The sequence below is a fragment of the Micromys minutus genome, assembly GCF_963924665.1.
Source record: "Micromys minutus genome assembly, chromosome: 5".
Lineage (NCBI taxonomy): Eukaryota > Metazoa > Chordata > Mammalia > Rodentia > Muridae > Micromys > Micromys minutus.
This window is the reverse complement of record NC_137974.1, coordinates 54,174,844-54,188,695: the sequence shown is the minus strand read 5'-3', so window position 1 is coordinate 54,188,695 and position 13,852 is coordinate 54,174,844. Positions and strand designations below refer to the sequence as shown.

Here is a 13,852-nt window from a genome sequence, read left to right as displayed (position 1 = left end):
ACTAAGACACAGTAGGTAGATATTTCTTAAAAGTTACACCTTATGTAACTTAGTTAAATGAACACATCCACTATATTTAACATCAAATTTTTTATTATAAACTTCATATACTATAGAAATTCAGAAGTTTTTACTCTAAATTCTCTTCAAGAACTATAAAATTCTAAAAAGAATGAAGGCCAGTTTGTATTAAAATTCACAAATTAATCAATGCCACAATAGTGTTTTCAAATAACAATTCTTACATTTTAACACTCCATTTATCTCATTTTAGAATCACCCACTGAATCTTTTAATTGTCTAGTTATATATTACAGCAAGTCATGTAATATTTGTTATTGATTTTCGGGGCTTTTCCTGGCCTATGTAAAAACTGAAATGGTCTCACTCCATAGCATCCAATAATCAGGTCAGTATGTACTGAAAACATCATTGACTACAATGAAAATGGATAGAGCAATCCATGATATTCTATAACACAAAACTTGATTTACAGCAAGGACTAAGACAGACATAAGAAACCACTGAGGATGAGATCTGACAAGTATGGACTTCATCCAACCTCAGTCACAAGAGTATGAAGCAGAAAGGCTAATCATAGCTAGAGAGGAAAAGCATGAGACTGAAAATAGAGGAATGTAGTCATCACAAGAGGTCTTCAGTGAAGTATTGTGGAGCTACATGCTTGAGTCTATGTCACATCCTCACCTGCAGAGAAGGGACTTGGGCATGACCTACTCAAACCTCTCTACAGGGGGCTGTAGAGGGGGCAGCTGTAGCTGAGTGAGAGGGGCCTGATCTCCTGGGAGACTAGGAAGCTCCTGCCTTCCCTTAGGGTCCCCGAGCTTCTACTTATCTTGACCAATAATCAGGGTACCCTACACCATCAATTGCCCCACAAGGAGTCAGCTGTTCATGAGGCCTACTGAATGCTAGAGACCACTGTGATGATAGTTACTGACAAAGAAATTAGAAGAAATGGGGGGAGGGTGTTGACAGTAATCAATGAAACCATCAATGAAAAATGAAAGCCTAGAAGATCGAGCATTGAAGGAAAGACTCCAAAAATCTTAAGTAATCAAATGCTGTGGAGTGCATGTTCTCTTGGTATGCACTTTGGTACAGAAATATTCAAAACTACAAACAGTATATTGGCTACAACCAAATTTTCTTTTTGTTTCTCTCTTCTTTTTTATTGGATATTCTCTTTATTTACATTTCAAATGTTATCCACTTTCCAGAATTCCATCCCCTCCCCTCCCACAGCCTCCATGAAGGTGCTCCCTTTCCCAATCACCCTCTCCCACCTCAGCATCTTGGTGTTCCTCTACACTGAGAAAACGAGCCTTCGATGGACTAAAGGCCTCTCCTCCCACTGATGGCAGAGAATGCTGTCCTCTGCTGCGTATGCAACTAGAGCCATGGCTCTCTCCATGTGAACTCACTGGTTGGTGTTTTAGTCTCTGGGAGCTGTGGTGGGTTTGGTTAGTTGATACTTTTGTTCTTCCCATAGGGTTACAGACCCTTTCAGCTCCTTCAGTCCTTTCTCTAGCTCCTTCATTGGGGTTCTCATGTTCAGTCTAATGGCTAGCTGCAAGCATCCTCCTCTGTATCAGTATGGCTCTGGCAGAGCCTCTGAGCAGGCATCCATATCAGGTTTCTGCCAGTGAATACTACTTGGCATCAGCAATATTAGTGGGTTTAGTGGCTGTATATAGGGTGGATCCCCAGGTGAGACAGTCTCTGGATGTTCTTTTCTTTAATCCCTGCTCCTCTACTTGTCCCTGTATTTCCTCCCACGAGCATTTTTATTCTCCCTTCTAAAAGGAACTGAGGCATCCACTTTCTGGCCTTCGTTCTCTTTGAGCTTCATAAGTTCTGTAAATCGTTTCTTGGGTGTTTTGAGCTTTTTGGGCTAGTACCCACTTATCAGTTAGTACATATCCCTGGCTATTGAAAAACCTACTATGTACACCTAGGAAAACTCAGAGAGTTCTGAGTGCTAGTATTAAAGGCCTGTGCCATTACGGCCACCCCTAAAATCAAATTTCAGTTTTCTAATGTATGAACAGATTTAAATAAAAATAAAATCTATATTATCCTAAAATAATGTCAAATTCGGGATATTTTTGGCTTTAGCTATCATACTACATCAGAACACGAAAATACTTAATATCTCCCAATTTGGCAAACATATTTGGCCTGGTATCAGTTAATTCTGTTCAAGATTTTATTTCTACTCCTGAATTAGTTAAGTAACAGTTAACCATTTACTGAAATGTCCCATTCCTGGTATAGAACAATGTAAGTATTCTAAACACACATTGGGTTAGTGATGCTCATACCAATCTTAGTCTAAAACTGATGTGAACAATGAAATAGAGGCGCAGCTCAGCAGGAGAGCCCTTGCCCAACATATAGAAGATCCTGGGTACTATCCCCAGTACTGAACCACTACCAGCACAATCCAGTTGTTGAGATGAGAAGGTTTAAGTACGGAAGTGTCCATTCCAGCCAATAAGTGATAAAAGTTCCATCCCAAGACTTTCTAGTCCACTATCCATGTTCTTTCTGATACAGAGGAAAAGAAACTGTATTCTGGGCTTTAAAGTCAACTTCAATTACAATTCTACATACATCAGTAACTGCTTTAGTTCTATCTCGACATTTCCTTTCTTGAGACTCCTCCCCACTAACCCTTTAAGAAAACTAAGACTAACACAAAACACAGGCCCGTGAGTTACATTACTACCACATGTTCCTCTACCACAGGAACACCAACTGAGAGAGGACTTAGAGACCTCATTCTCCTTTAACAACAATCCATGGTTACTATGAAGGTTTGGAAAACAGAAGCAACAAGGAAGAACTAACACAGGTGTGGTGGTATACACCTTTAATCCTAGCACTAGGCTGAGCTAAGGCCAAGGCTGAGACCCAAGTGGGCTGATGGCCCGGGGTCAGGGATGAAGGGAAAAGGCAAAGACAAAGGCAGAGGCAGATCTCTAGGAGTCGAGGCCAGCCTGGTAGTCAACACAATGAGTTCCAGACAGCCAGTGATGCCATCTTAGGGTGATCTATATTAATAAATAGATAAATTATATATCAACTATATTTAGATTCCTTTATAAATTACATGGAAAGAGAGATAGAGGAGAGAGAGAGGAGAGAGAGGGAGGGAGGGAGGGAGGGAGAGAGAGAGAGAGAGAGAGAGAGAGAGAGAGAGAGAGAGAGAGAGGAAGAGAGAGAGGAAGAGAGAGAGAAAGGGAGAGAGAAAGGAAGAGAGAGAAAGGGGGAGAGAGAGAAAAGGGAGGAGGGAGCTTTGTACATGAGTGTAGTTGTGAGCCACCTAATGTAAACACAGAACAGAACTTGTATCCTGTGCAAAATAAGTATGAGCTCTTAATCATGGAACCATTTCTTCAGCACAATATTCCTTACTTAATGGTACTCTTTGAATATCCCTAAACTCCTATACAAACTTATAACCTTACTTACTTAAAACACCAAATCTTATTAGCAATGTTTAATTAATAACTCAATTATGTCATTGTCAAGCATCAATTTTGTATATAACAAGCACATGTTGCAATGTCAAAGAATTAGTCACACTTCCTAGAGTTTTTCAAACTCTAGTCTGAGCAGAAGCCAAGTACAACTAACATGTTGAGTTATGTGTAACAAAAATACCTAATTTACTCAGAACATTTAAAATTATACTTCTGTTCAGGGTATTCATATTTTACAATGTAAAGTATCATTTTAATCCTTTTACAATGATTAATTTACATTCTAGAGAGTTTGTACATATAAAACAAGTATTCAAAAATTTTTTAAAAGGATAGTCTTTTAGCAGCTAGAAAATTAGATCATTTAGGAACCTCAAAGATTAAAGATCATGAAAGAAAAGCTGTGGTGATAACCCAGAAAGGAAAGTACCAGTATACAAATTAAGTTTAGATCCTCAGCACCATGTAAAGTGCTGGGCACAGTAAATGACAAGCCTGGAATACTATCACTGTGGGCAATAGGGAAAGAGCCAAATCCTTGGGCATGCTACCAGTCAGCCTAATCAAGTCACTAAACTCAAGATTCAAACACTCACATGCACAGCAAAAAGGTGGATGGACAAAGAGATGTTCTTATGCTCATAGGTAAGTGTAGGTTGATGTCAAGGTGATACATGATTGGACAGTAGAGAATAGGGTGGGGACAAAGTTTTTGTAAGGTGATGGGGAGGGGGAAGGAGGAGATTCAACATGGAAGACAAAGACGACCCATCTCTGCCCACAGGGCTCTAAGTAGCCATAAGTACTTTCTAAGGGATGGATTTCTATAGGTCAATTTATCTTATCTAGGTGGGAGTTTATATCTTTTGTCAACTGGTTGAAAGTTTATTGTGTGAATGTACTGTGGGTTGAGAATTTAATATATAAATCTGATTGCTAAATTATTGATTATTGCATCATAATTTTACTGGGCTGTGGGGAATTTGAGCCAAGTTCCCAGCTGACAAGGAGACAGCTGGGAGAGGGAGGTTTGCAGACTGTGTGGTAGAGAAAGAGACTGGGCAAAAGGCTCCACTGCAGAAGCTCCAGCAGAGTGAGACCACGCAGGACCAGAAGCAGCAGATTATCTTAAATAGTTACCACAAAAGGTAAGTATAGGTGTCACCCCTTATCAAAGAAACTTTTCTTTATAACAAATAGAGATCGTTTCACCACAAATCAAACTGCAGAAAATAAATGGTCATGTGTTGCCCAGCCTCAACTGATACACCTACAATATAATTACTCCATCTAAAGCTCAGGAATCTTAGCAGAAGAGGCAGAAAAACTGTAAAATCCAGAGGAATAGAAAGTTTGCTGTGAGACTCTTTGTCCTAGAAATGTCAAAAAAGATACACCCATGAAAGTCTCAACATGACTACCTAAACAATACATGAACAAGAATGAGACCAATATTTGTTGGAAGGAATGAGAGGTTTGGTGAGTTTTATACAGTGTATCTCAAATTTTAATGTCTATCTGAACTGTCCAGAAATTTTAATAAAACTCAGAATGCTTTAGTATGGTGTTAGACCAAGATTCTGAACTTTCTAGAAAACTCTAAGGTAGCGGCAAGATTGTTGACTTATACATCATACATTAAAGTAAAAATATAGCGCAAAAACAAACAAAAAGTCGATGCTTGTAACCGATATTTGTGGCTTTCCAAAGGCCTAATTTTTTCCCATAGAAAAATGAGTATTTTTCATTAGTTAATAAAAACAACACAAGAAGTAAAGATAATAATACATCACTGTTATCTGAAAAGCATTATTTCTCAGACAGTCACAGAGTTAAAGACAGCCAGATTGTATTCTATACATTCACTCTCCTGGTTTGAATTCCCACATTGAGAAAAAAAAAAAAAAAAAAAAGCAATACATTTACTTTCAAGGAACTACGGAATTCTCTAATCTTACCAACTATAAGTAAAACTGTCCCACCCCAATATTACACTGATGAAGCCAGAATCCTTATCAATGATTTACTGAAAACAGCAGTTCATTTTCATAAAGCAGCCCGAAACATAAAATTGATGGAACCAACTGCTGTGTTGGATATACACAACAGCTGATCAAAATCATTCAAGATTTTTATTCTTACAGATTTTCTCTTAGTTGTTAAAGTTTTTCTCTTACTCTGTATATCTTGATAATGCAACCAATGAAATTAAATCAGTTCTTAAACCAATGAAACAGATTTGAAACTACAGAAATAGGTAAACAGGAATAATATAATATATTAATATACATACAAAGACTAATGATTATTTTTATAAACTGCACTTTATGTAACCAAATGAGGTTTAAACTAATTGTTTTACTGTGTAGCTAGATCAAAACACAGCACTGTCATTCAGCAAGTCTACATGTGACAGATTAAGTTCTTTTCTTAACAAAGAAAACTTGTTAAAATTAGAAATTATTTCTTCTTATACGTGGATTTCATCGAATTAAGCCTTTTGTCATTTTACTTCATTAAAAACAAAGAAATTTATTTGCATATTACATGATGGCAAAAGTTGAATTTCTATAATAAAATAATTTTGTAGTATTTGGTTACAATGAAGGACAAAGATTCGCCAACTGTTTAGATCCTACTCTTTTATGTTGTCTTTGATCACTAACAATGCTGTGTGAACAGCCAACAGAAGGCTGACATTTCATAAAATATGCAGTGATAAAAACTAATACTGTAGCATCTGGGAGCAATATATAAAATGCAGAAATACACCTAATAACTGTGAGCTTAAATTATGAGCTACTTATTTTTAAAAGTTAATGGGAAAGAAAAATACCTAAGATTAAAGGAGAAAAAAGCTAGCAAAATGAAAGTTTTATTTTTTAACCTTTATACTTTTAAATCTAAAACTATGACCATTTATACTCTTCTTCCTCTCTAAAGACATAAAGGCTAGAGGCCTTATTGGAATAGGCTATCTGAACTATGTAACTTTAACAACTGAAAAGCATATACTACAAATTTACAAATGAAAGATATCATACAAAATAAAGAAAAAATTTCCTCACAGGTATTTACAATTCTTAAAACTGCCTTATCATGATGTAACTTATCTTTTTTTTTTACAAGAAGCCAAATCTCATGAACAATTTGATGTATTGAGCTTTAATAATCAAAATAAATATCTTCTTATCCAATATTAATAATGTTTCTTAGAAGTCTAAACATTCTAAAGACACTACAACAAGCCAAACATGATAAAATATATCAAACAATTTTAACTTTACTATGTTTTTAAGTCAGAGAAAGTGTTAAGTTACATAATAAAGACAATCATTAATTCTTTACACAGCCTTTGGTTTAATGAGTCACCTATCTTCATCAAAATCAGAGTCCCCAGAAAATATTCCAGATCTTATAAATTATACTAATGGAATAAGAGGAAATGAAAAACAGGAATGCTATATTCAGTACTTCAAAAACTCTATCAGACTTCAACTAAAGAAACTTCACAATAGTTAAGTATGTAGGGGGAACTACCTTGTGATTGCATTAGCATCGGAATTTAGGGATTTCATTCCTCAGTCTACGCCACCCGTTAGTCTTAGTATACCATTTTATGTCTGCTAATGGAGACAAATATTCTTTTCTTTTCTCATATTTCCTTCAATGATATTTAATATTTTAGGCCATTCTAATAGGCTAAACAGAAATCTCAACATCACTCTTCATCTCCCTGTAGACAAGAAAAGACAACGGAACTAATAAGAGAGAAGACATGTTTATATTTATAATGTTTCTACTGATAACATTTATGTAAATTGATTTTACATAATTCGAAAATTTTTAGTGTTACTGAATACTTTGCCATTCTTTCAATACTAACTCTGTAAACATTTTCAAACTTCAAAATGTTATGCTTATGATGTGATACCATACAATCCACTAAAAGTAACTTAAAGCTCAAGTAAAATCTATGTTATGTTTTTTATTCTAATCTCATTCTGTTATAAACTGTATTAGCTAAGTGGCACCTAATCATTCCAGTTCATGAAATCAGCACCAAGTTTTGTCTTCTTTAACAGGCATTTCCATGTCACATAATCACACTTACTAAAATTGTTTTCACAAAGAATGAATTAATTATCCTTTAATTATTCTGTGGTTAAAATACTCATAAAATTATCAATACTATTGAGTAATGGTGGTTACTATGTACATTGAGAAAGAAATAATTCTTCAGCTATTTAAAATGTCATGATTTTAGGAGTTAAATGTTCTTTTTTAAAAAATTATACTGATGACAGAAGAAAGAAATGAAGACAATTTTTGGTATATTTTTATCAAAATAATTTAACATGTTCCCCAATTGCTAACTAAATGACTGAAACAATCTATAGAATTTTTATTTCTTTTCTTTGTATAATTTCAATAAAAAGAGTCTTTCACTACCTTGTTTATCACAGTAACAGTGCATGGATCCAGGCAACAAATATTTATAAGGGAAAAAAAGCATTTATAATAAGCCATATATAGGTGAAGAGAGATGCTGTCTACAGTTAAAATCCAATACAGGAAACACAGGAACAAGTATACATACCAAAAGTAACTTAGAGATTTCAAATCTCAAATATTGACAAAGTAGGACATATGTATAACTAAATAAATCCTTAAAAAAGAAAAAAAGGATGGGAGTATAAGTATAGATTAGTAAGTATCTAATAACCAGCTTATTAAAAACACAAGATAAATTGGCCCTTTTTTCTTAAGCTTTTCAAGAAAAACAGTAATTCATATGAATACAAATTATATTTTATACTTTAGGAAAATTTTCCAATCACAAATTTAAGTTACAGAATACACAAAATGATAATTTTATTTTGAAATACTTGTCTTAACTAATGTAATTTAATAAATAAATTTCTAAACCTGAAACACAAATGTTTACTTTATTAAAAGGTAGTGGTATCAGTAAAAGTTTTTGTTTCTGTAATAGCTACTTAAAAAATGTATTTTCCAGCTTATTCCCTCAAATTAAGTCTACATCTGAAGTGGCCTGTGGGAGGTGGGGGTACCCTGACTTAACTCACCTGCTTTCCATCCAACAGAGCAAACAGAGGCAAGCACCACAATAGTACTAATTTGGTTGTTACAACTTCAAGACTTACCTATTTGTCACTGAAGCCCAGGAAAATGGTAAGCTTCACTGGGAAAGGGGCAAAAGAATGATTTCAGCAGTTATACTATAAAATGTGGTTCCTCTACCAAAACTTAGTACATAAAAATAAATGTCATGACATGACCTCCTAGACAGGTAAACCATCCCTGGCCTTTACAAAGGGTCTAAAGGGAAGCAGGAGACAAGTCAGAAAAGGAAGAGTCCACAGTGAGTCAAAGAGATGAAGGTAGCAACTGAAATCTGAGGGTTTTTTCATATTATTATTTTTATATGTTAATATTTAGTAAGTATTTTAAATAATTAAACTGGCTATTCAGAAAACAGGTGACTACAAAATTGTGACCCCAAGTAAAATACCCTTGAAACACAAAAGCAGTGCAAACAAAACAGGATGTTGTCTGTCTTTTCCTCGGATACCCATGTTCTGCTTCCAGAGCCTCAAGTTTTTCGTAGGTCTGTAGACATTGAGATGAGAAGATTATTTTGGATTGGCCTGATAAGTTGGAGAGAAAGTGTTTAGAAGGATGGATCAGAGGTACAAAATTCAACACTCTATTGCTGGGTCTAAAATCAGAAGAAGGAATCTATGTGCCAAACTGAACTGCCTAAAAAGACTGGAAATCATCTGAAGTTTCCAGGCAAAAGGAATCTGTGTTCTTAAACTAAGTGAACAGGAAAGACATTCTCTAGTAGCCTAACCTTTATGTGATACAACCTATGCAAAACATGATGCAGAGGCTAGGATTTTCAACACCAGAATCATTATAAACAAGTAAATGTGTGATAATTTGTATGGGAACTACAGAAAGAAAACAAAAAAATACTAGAAATCATTATGGCAAGAATATGGATAAGGAAGGGACTAATTCAAGGCAATCTGGCTCATAGTCACTTGCTAATATCCATGCCAAAAATAATTCAGACCTATACCTTAAAAAACAAACTCTTAATGTAAGTGGTATTTTCTTTAATCCTCGTTAAATAACTGCCTTAAAAGAATCAAATACTGTGAGCAAGGTGAAAGTAGACATTAGGCACCTTTGTTCAATGACAATTTAAAAATTATTACAACTTATTAATATATTGATTTTTTATTCCAAACACATAAAGATGCAGGAATATTTGAGGTGTATTTTGAGAACAAAGGAAGTTCTTAAGCTTAGGTTGAGAGGATAGGGTATTAGAAACTCAATGATCACCTAAGCCACCCCAAGCCAGTATCTATCCTATTCTTTTCTCACAAATAGAAAATGAAATTCATGAGCCACGGGGGGGGGGGGGGGGGGGGATTTTTACAGAACAGTATTTTAATGTAGGGAACTAAGAACAAAGAATGATGATCACCAGAGAGCAAGATGGGTCCCCAGGAGTGGGAGAACAGTCCTCCGTACTGTTTTGGGATTCATATGGATTTACTGATTTGGGATTGAGTGGTAGAAAGCTAGTCAGTCAGTCCCCAATCCAAGTGTTCAGAGGCCTTACAGCTTCAGGCACATCCTCATATGATTTTCAGTAAGGAGGAGAGGAAGCCCCTTCATGAAGCAAGTAGAGGAGGAGGGGAATGGGAGTGGAGGGAAAGGAGATAGCATTTGAAATGTAAATACAGAGAGTATCCAATACGTTGTTTTGTTTTTTTGTTTTTTGTTTTTTTTTTGTTTTTTTTTTGAAAAAGGTAAGGTTGCCAAGTATTTTACCATTCAGTATAATTTACAGCCTTATTTTAGATCCTTTGTCAACTATTGTGATGAATCCACTTTTTTGCAGGTCCAGATCATATGGACTCATTGAACTTGTCTATAATGCTGTCAATTGCCAAGACAGTGAGTGAAAAATGTTCTTAGTGCTTCTCCAATAAAACTTCATGTCTCTTTAAAACAAAAAAAGGAAGGACTTCTCCTTTAATGTTAAAGAGGTAAACACCAGGCCTCACTTCTGTTATTGCCATCATATGGCTGTAGCCAAAGGAGAAACATTTTAGTTTAAGCTGTGTCTGCCATCAGTGGACTCTGGCAAGGACAAGGCTCCTGGCAAAAACCAAGGATGTTTCTAACTTTTAGTTAAGAAGGGAAACTCCCCATTTTGGGGCATCTTTCACTGTTTATAATTCGCCTTTCCCTAATAAGATGTTTCACTCTCTATAATAACAACTGTAAAAGATGTAAAATAGGATTAACTTGTTGACTGGAAGCATCAATTTCAGAACTCTAAATTTATGCCGACTAAGTCTCCACAGAAGAAGTAAATGAAGGGCTAGGCTCTCCTGTAAGATGAAAATGCTATAGCCTAAATTTCAACCTATAAGACCAGAGAACAGAGCTAGGTAAAAGAGATGAAATATCACTTTGTCATTTAACCTTTTACTTTAAAACACATCTCTATTTTGTTATGCTTGTAAAAGCTTAAGCATACATGTCATTCCAAGTAAATCCAAATCTAAGTTAAAAAGTACTCTTAAAAACTCAAAAGAGGAATGAAAGAGATGACTTGGAGAGTACTGTCTGTTCTTCCAGAGGACCCAACTTCAATTCCCAGTCCCCACATAGCTGTTTACAACCAACTGTAATTATAGTCCCAGGTTAGCCAACTTGCTTATGTGGTCTATGTAGGTACCAGATACCCACAGAGTACACAGACATAGCTGTATGCAAATCACCCATAAACATAAACTATTTTTAATTCAAAGTAATTCTTACTAAGTTAATTTCAAACTTAATTCTTAAATTATAGGTAGTAAAGAAAAACTGGTGGCAATCAGAAGTCTACTTATAGATAATCCGAGACTGGTAAAAACCGCAAAGACTGTATCTAGCAGTCAACTAAGCAGAATAAATGAAACATTATCACAGACTCCTGAGACAGACAAACTGAACCATCATTGCAGAGTAATTTAGAAATTATCAAAATCCTTTAGTTTATGAAATAGTAAATCAACAATTTTACTTGTAGAATTTAATCAAAGAGGAAAACTAAACAGAGCTCGGTGCTCACTGTTAGCTTCATTGTGAATTGTACCTGTTATTAGGGTAAGAACTAAGTAAGGTATTGAAGAGCTACTTAGTGGTACTAAGCTGATGTAAGCCTATTTCCTCAGTATTAACTCAGAAGCATCTAAGCCATGAGGTATACTCTTGATTTTATTGTTTTATACTACTGACACTTTGTACAAAACACAAACAAACAAAGCCAAAACCCATAAAAAGTAACATAGACCATTTCAAATAACTTTGTTGAGATAAAACGCAAATATAACTTGTTTATTTGAAGTATATAAATCAGAGGTTTATGTTATATGCTGAACTGTACGTACACAGTCAAAACTAATTTTAGAATATATAACTGCCCATCTCATGGCTTCTGATGTACCTCTAGCTCTCCTAATGGGAGGGGTCAGAGTAAGCAATGAAATGGCTCCACAATTCAGTCACCTAACACTACTCACTTGTACACTAGGAAGGTCAATTACACCTTTATGAAATAAGTAACTTATTCCCCATCCCTCATTAAAGAGAACTTTTAACTTTTGCAAAATAAATGTACATATCTGTCCAAACCTGAAGGGTAGTGATGTGTCTTAAGAAAAAAATGTTTACTTGTCAAAATATTTCCCCCAAGGATATAAAAGAGGAATGATTTGAGTACTACGTTTTGAAGTGTCAGCATGTACTTGGAATGTTATTCAAGCACCAGGACAGTCACTAGCTTCAGGTTCCACATCAGATCCCACACATTAGAGATGAAGAGGGAGAATTTCTAGTAATAGCCTCAAGCTCTCCAACTAGAAACAACTCACACTTTATTTGTATTGAAACTTTTGTGTCTCTGAAGTTGAGGAAGGCAGGAATCCCCTTTTGTCCAAATAAGAACATGTGTTAGTACTAGAGTAAAACAAAACTGATCATGAAAGAGACTAGAGAATATCATCCTGAGTGAGGTAACCCAGTCACAAAAGAGCAGATATAATTAATATGCAGTCACTGATAATTGAATACTAGCCCCAGAAAGCTCTGAACACCCCAGAAACAACTCGAAGGCCATATGAAGCTCAAGAATAACAAAGGCCAAATAGTAAAAGCCTCAGTCCTTCTTAAGAAAAAAACAATAAGTGTATAGCACCCTCTCAGAGTGTGGTAGCCGGACCTTAAATCATTAATAATTCAAGAACTAAGAAATATAGCCTTGTGGCAACTTTTGGTATTCAAAGATCATTATGTTTAATCTATACAAACCAAGAAAACTTTGACTGTTTCCATGTTACATTCTGTCCTACATGTACTTTATGCTTAAGGTAACTAGGGGGATTTCAATGCATGCTATCAAACCTCTAAAAGAATTGGCAAAATGCTTTTTAAAAATCTGTACATGTATCTCTCTTCTTTAAATAAAGTTGTAAGGAAAAAAAAAAAAATTCTGGCCTTTGTATCAACCTAACAGTCTATCTGGTTAAAAAAACAAAAAACAAAAAACAAACAAACCAAAAAAAAACCCAAAAAACATAACTAACCCTATTAAAGCAAGTTCCCTAGCTACGCTGAAGAGACAGGTGAAAGGATTAGTCCTCCCATCCTGAATCTCTGTCCCTGATGCAGCAGCCTACTGGGTCACAGTCATACAGCTTGTAAGTCTGCCCACATTCCTAGATGCAGAAAGCTTAACTTTTTCTTTTCTATACTTAACATCACCTTTTATCTATTTACTATCATTGATAACTATTAAAGTAGTAGGTGCTCACACACACACACAAACACACACACACACACACACACACACACACACACACAGAGTTAACTATGTTTTTAGTTCATCTAGGTAAATACAATACTTACTGCTAAAGCATTCTTTTAAAATTTCATCATTTTTAAAGAATTCCATTGTCTTTAAAATCCCAAGAAACATGCTTCCATTTTTTGTGCATCAACAGATGCATATACCAGGTCTGTGGAACCCATATGCACAGGGGTTAAGGGCATGAGCTCTCGAAGGCCACTGAGACCCAGCTACTTCACCTAAAATGAGTTTCTCATTTATAAATTATTTGAAAGGATTAAATTCCATGATATGTGTAAATGGCTCACTTCATTTATCTGCTCTGTCTCTTCTCACGCATCTATTTTATCCTCCTTGAGCAGTATGGCCATCTACAGAACATCATGGACACCTGCTTCCC

General features: G+C 35.4%; 1 protein-coding gene across 2 annotated transcripts in view; it reads right to left on the bottom strand.

Moving 5' to 3' along the window:
• Positions 1 to 13,852, bottom strand: part of TBC1D5 (TBC1 domain family member 5) — a 446,523-nt gene that overhangs the window by 349,700 nt on the left and 82,971 nt on the right. The window lies entirely within an intron of this gene.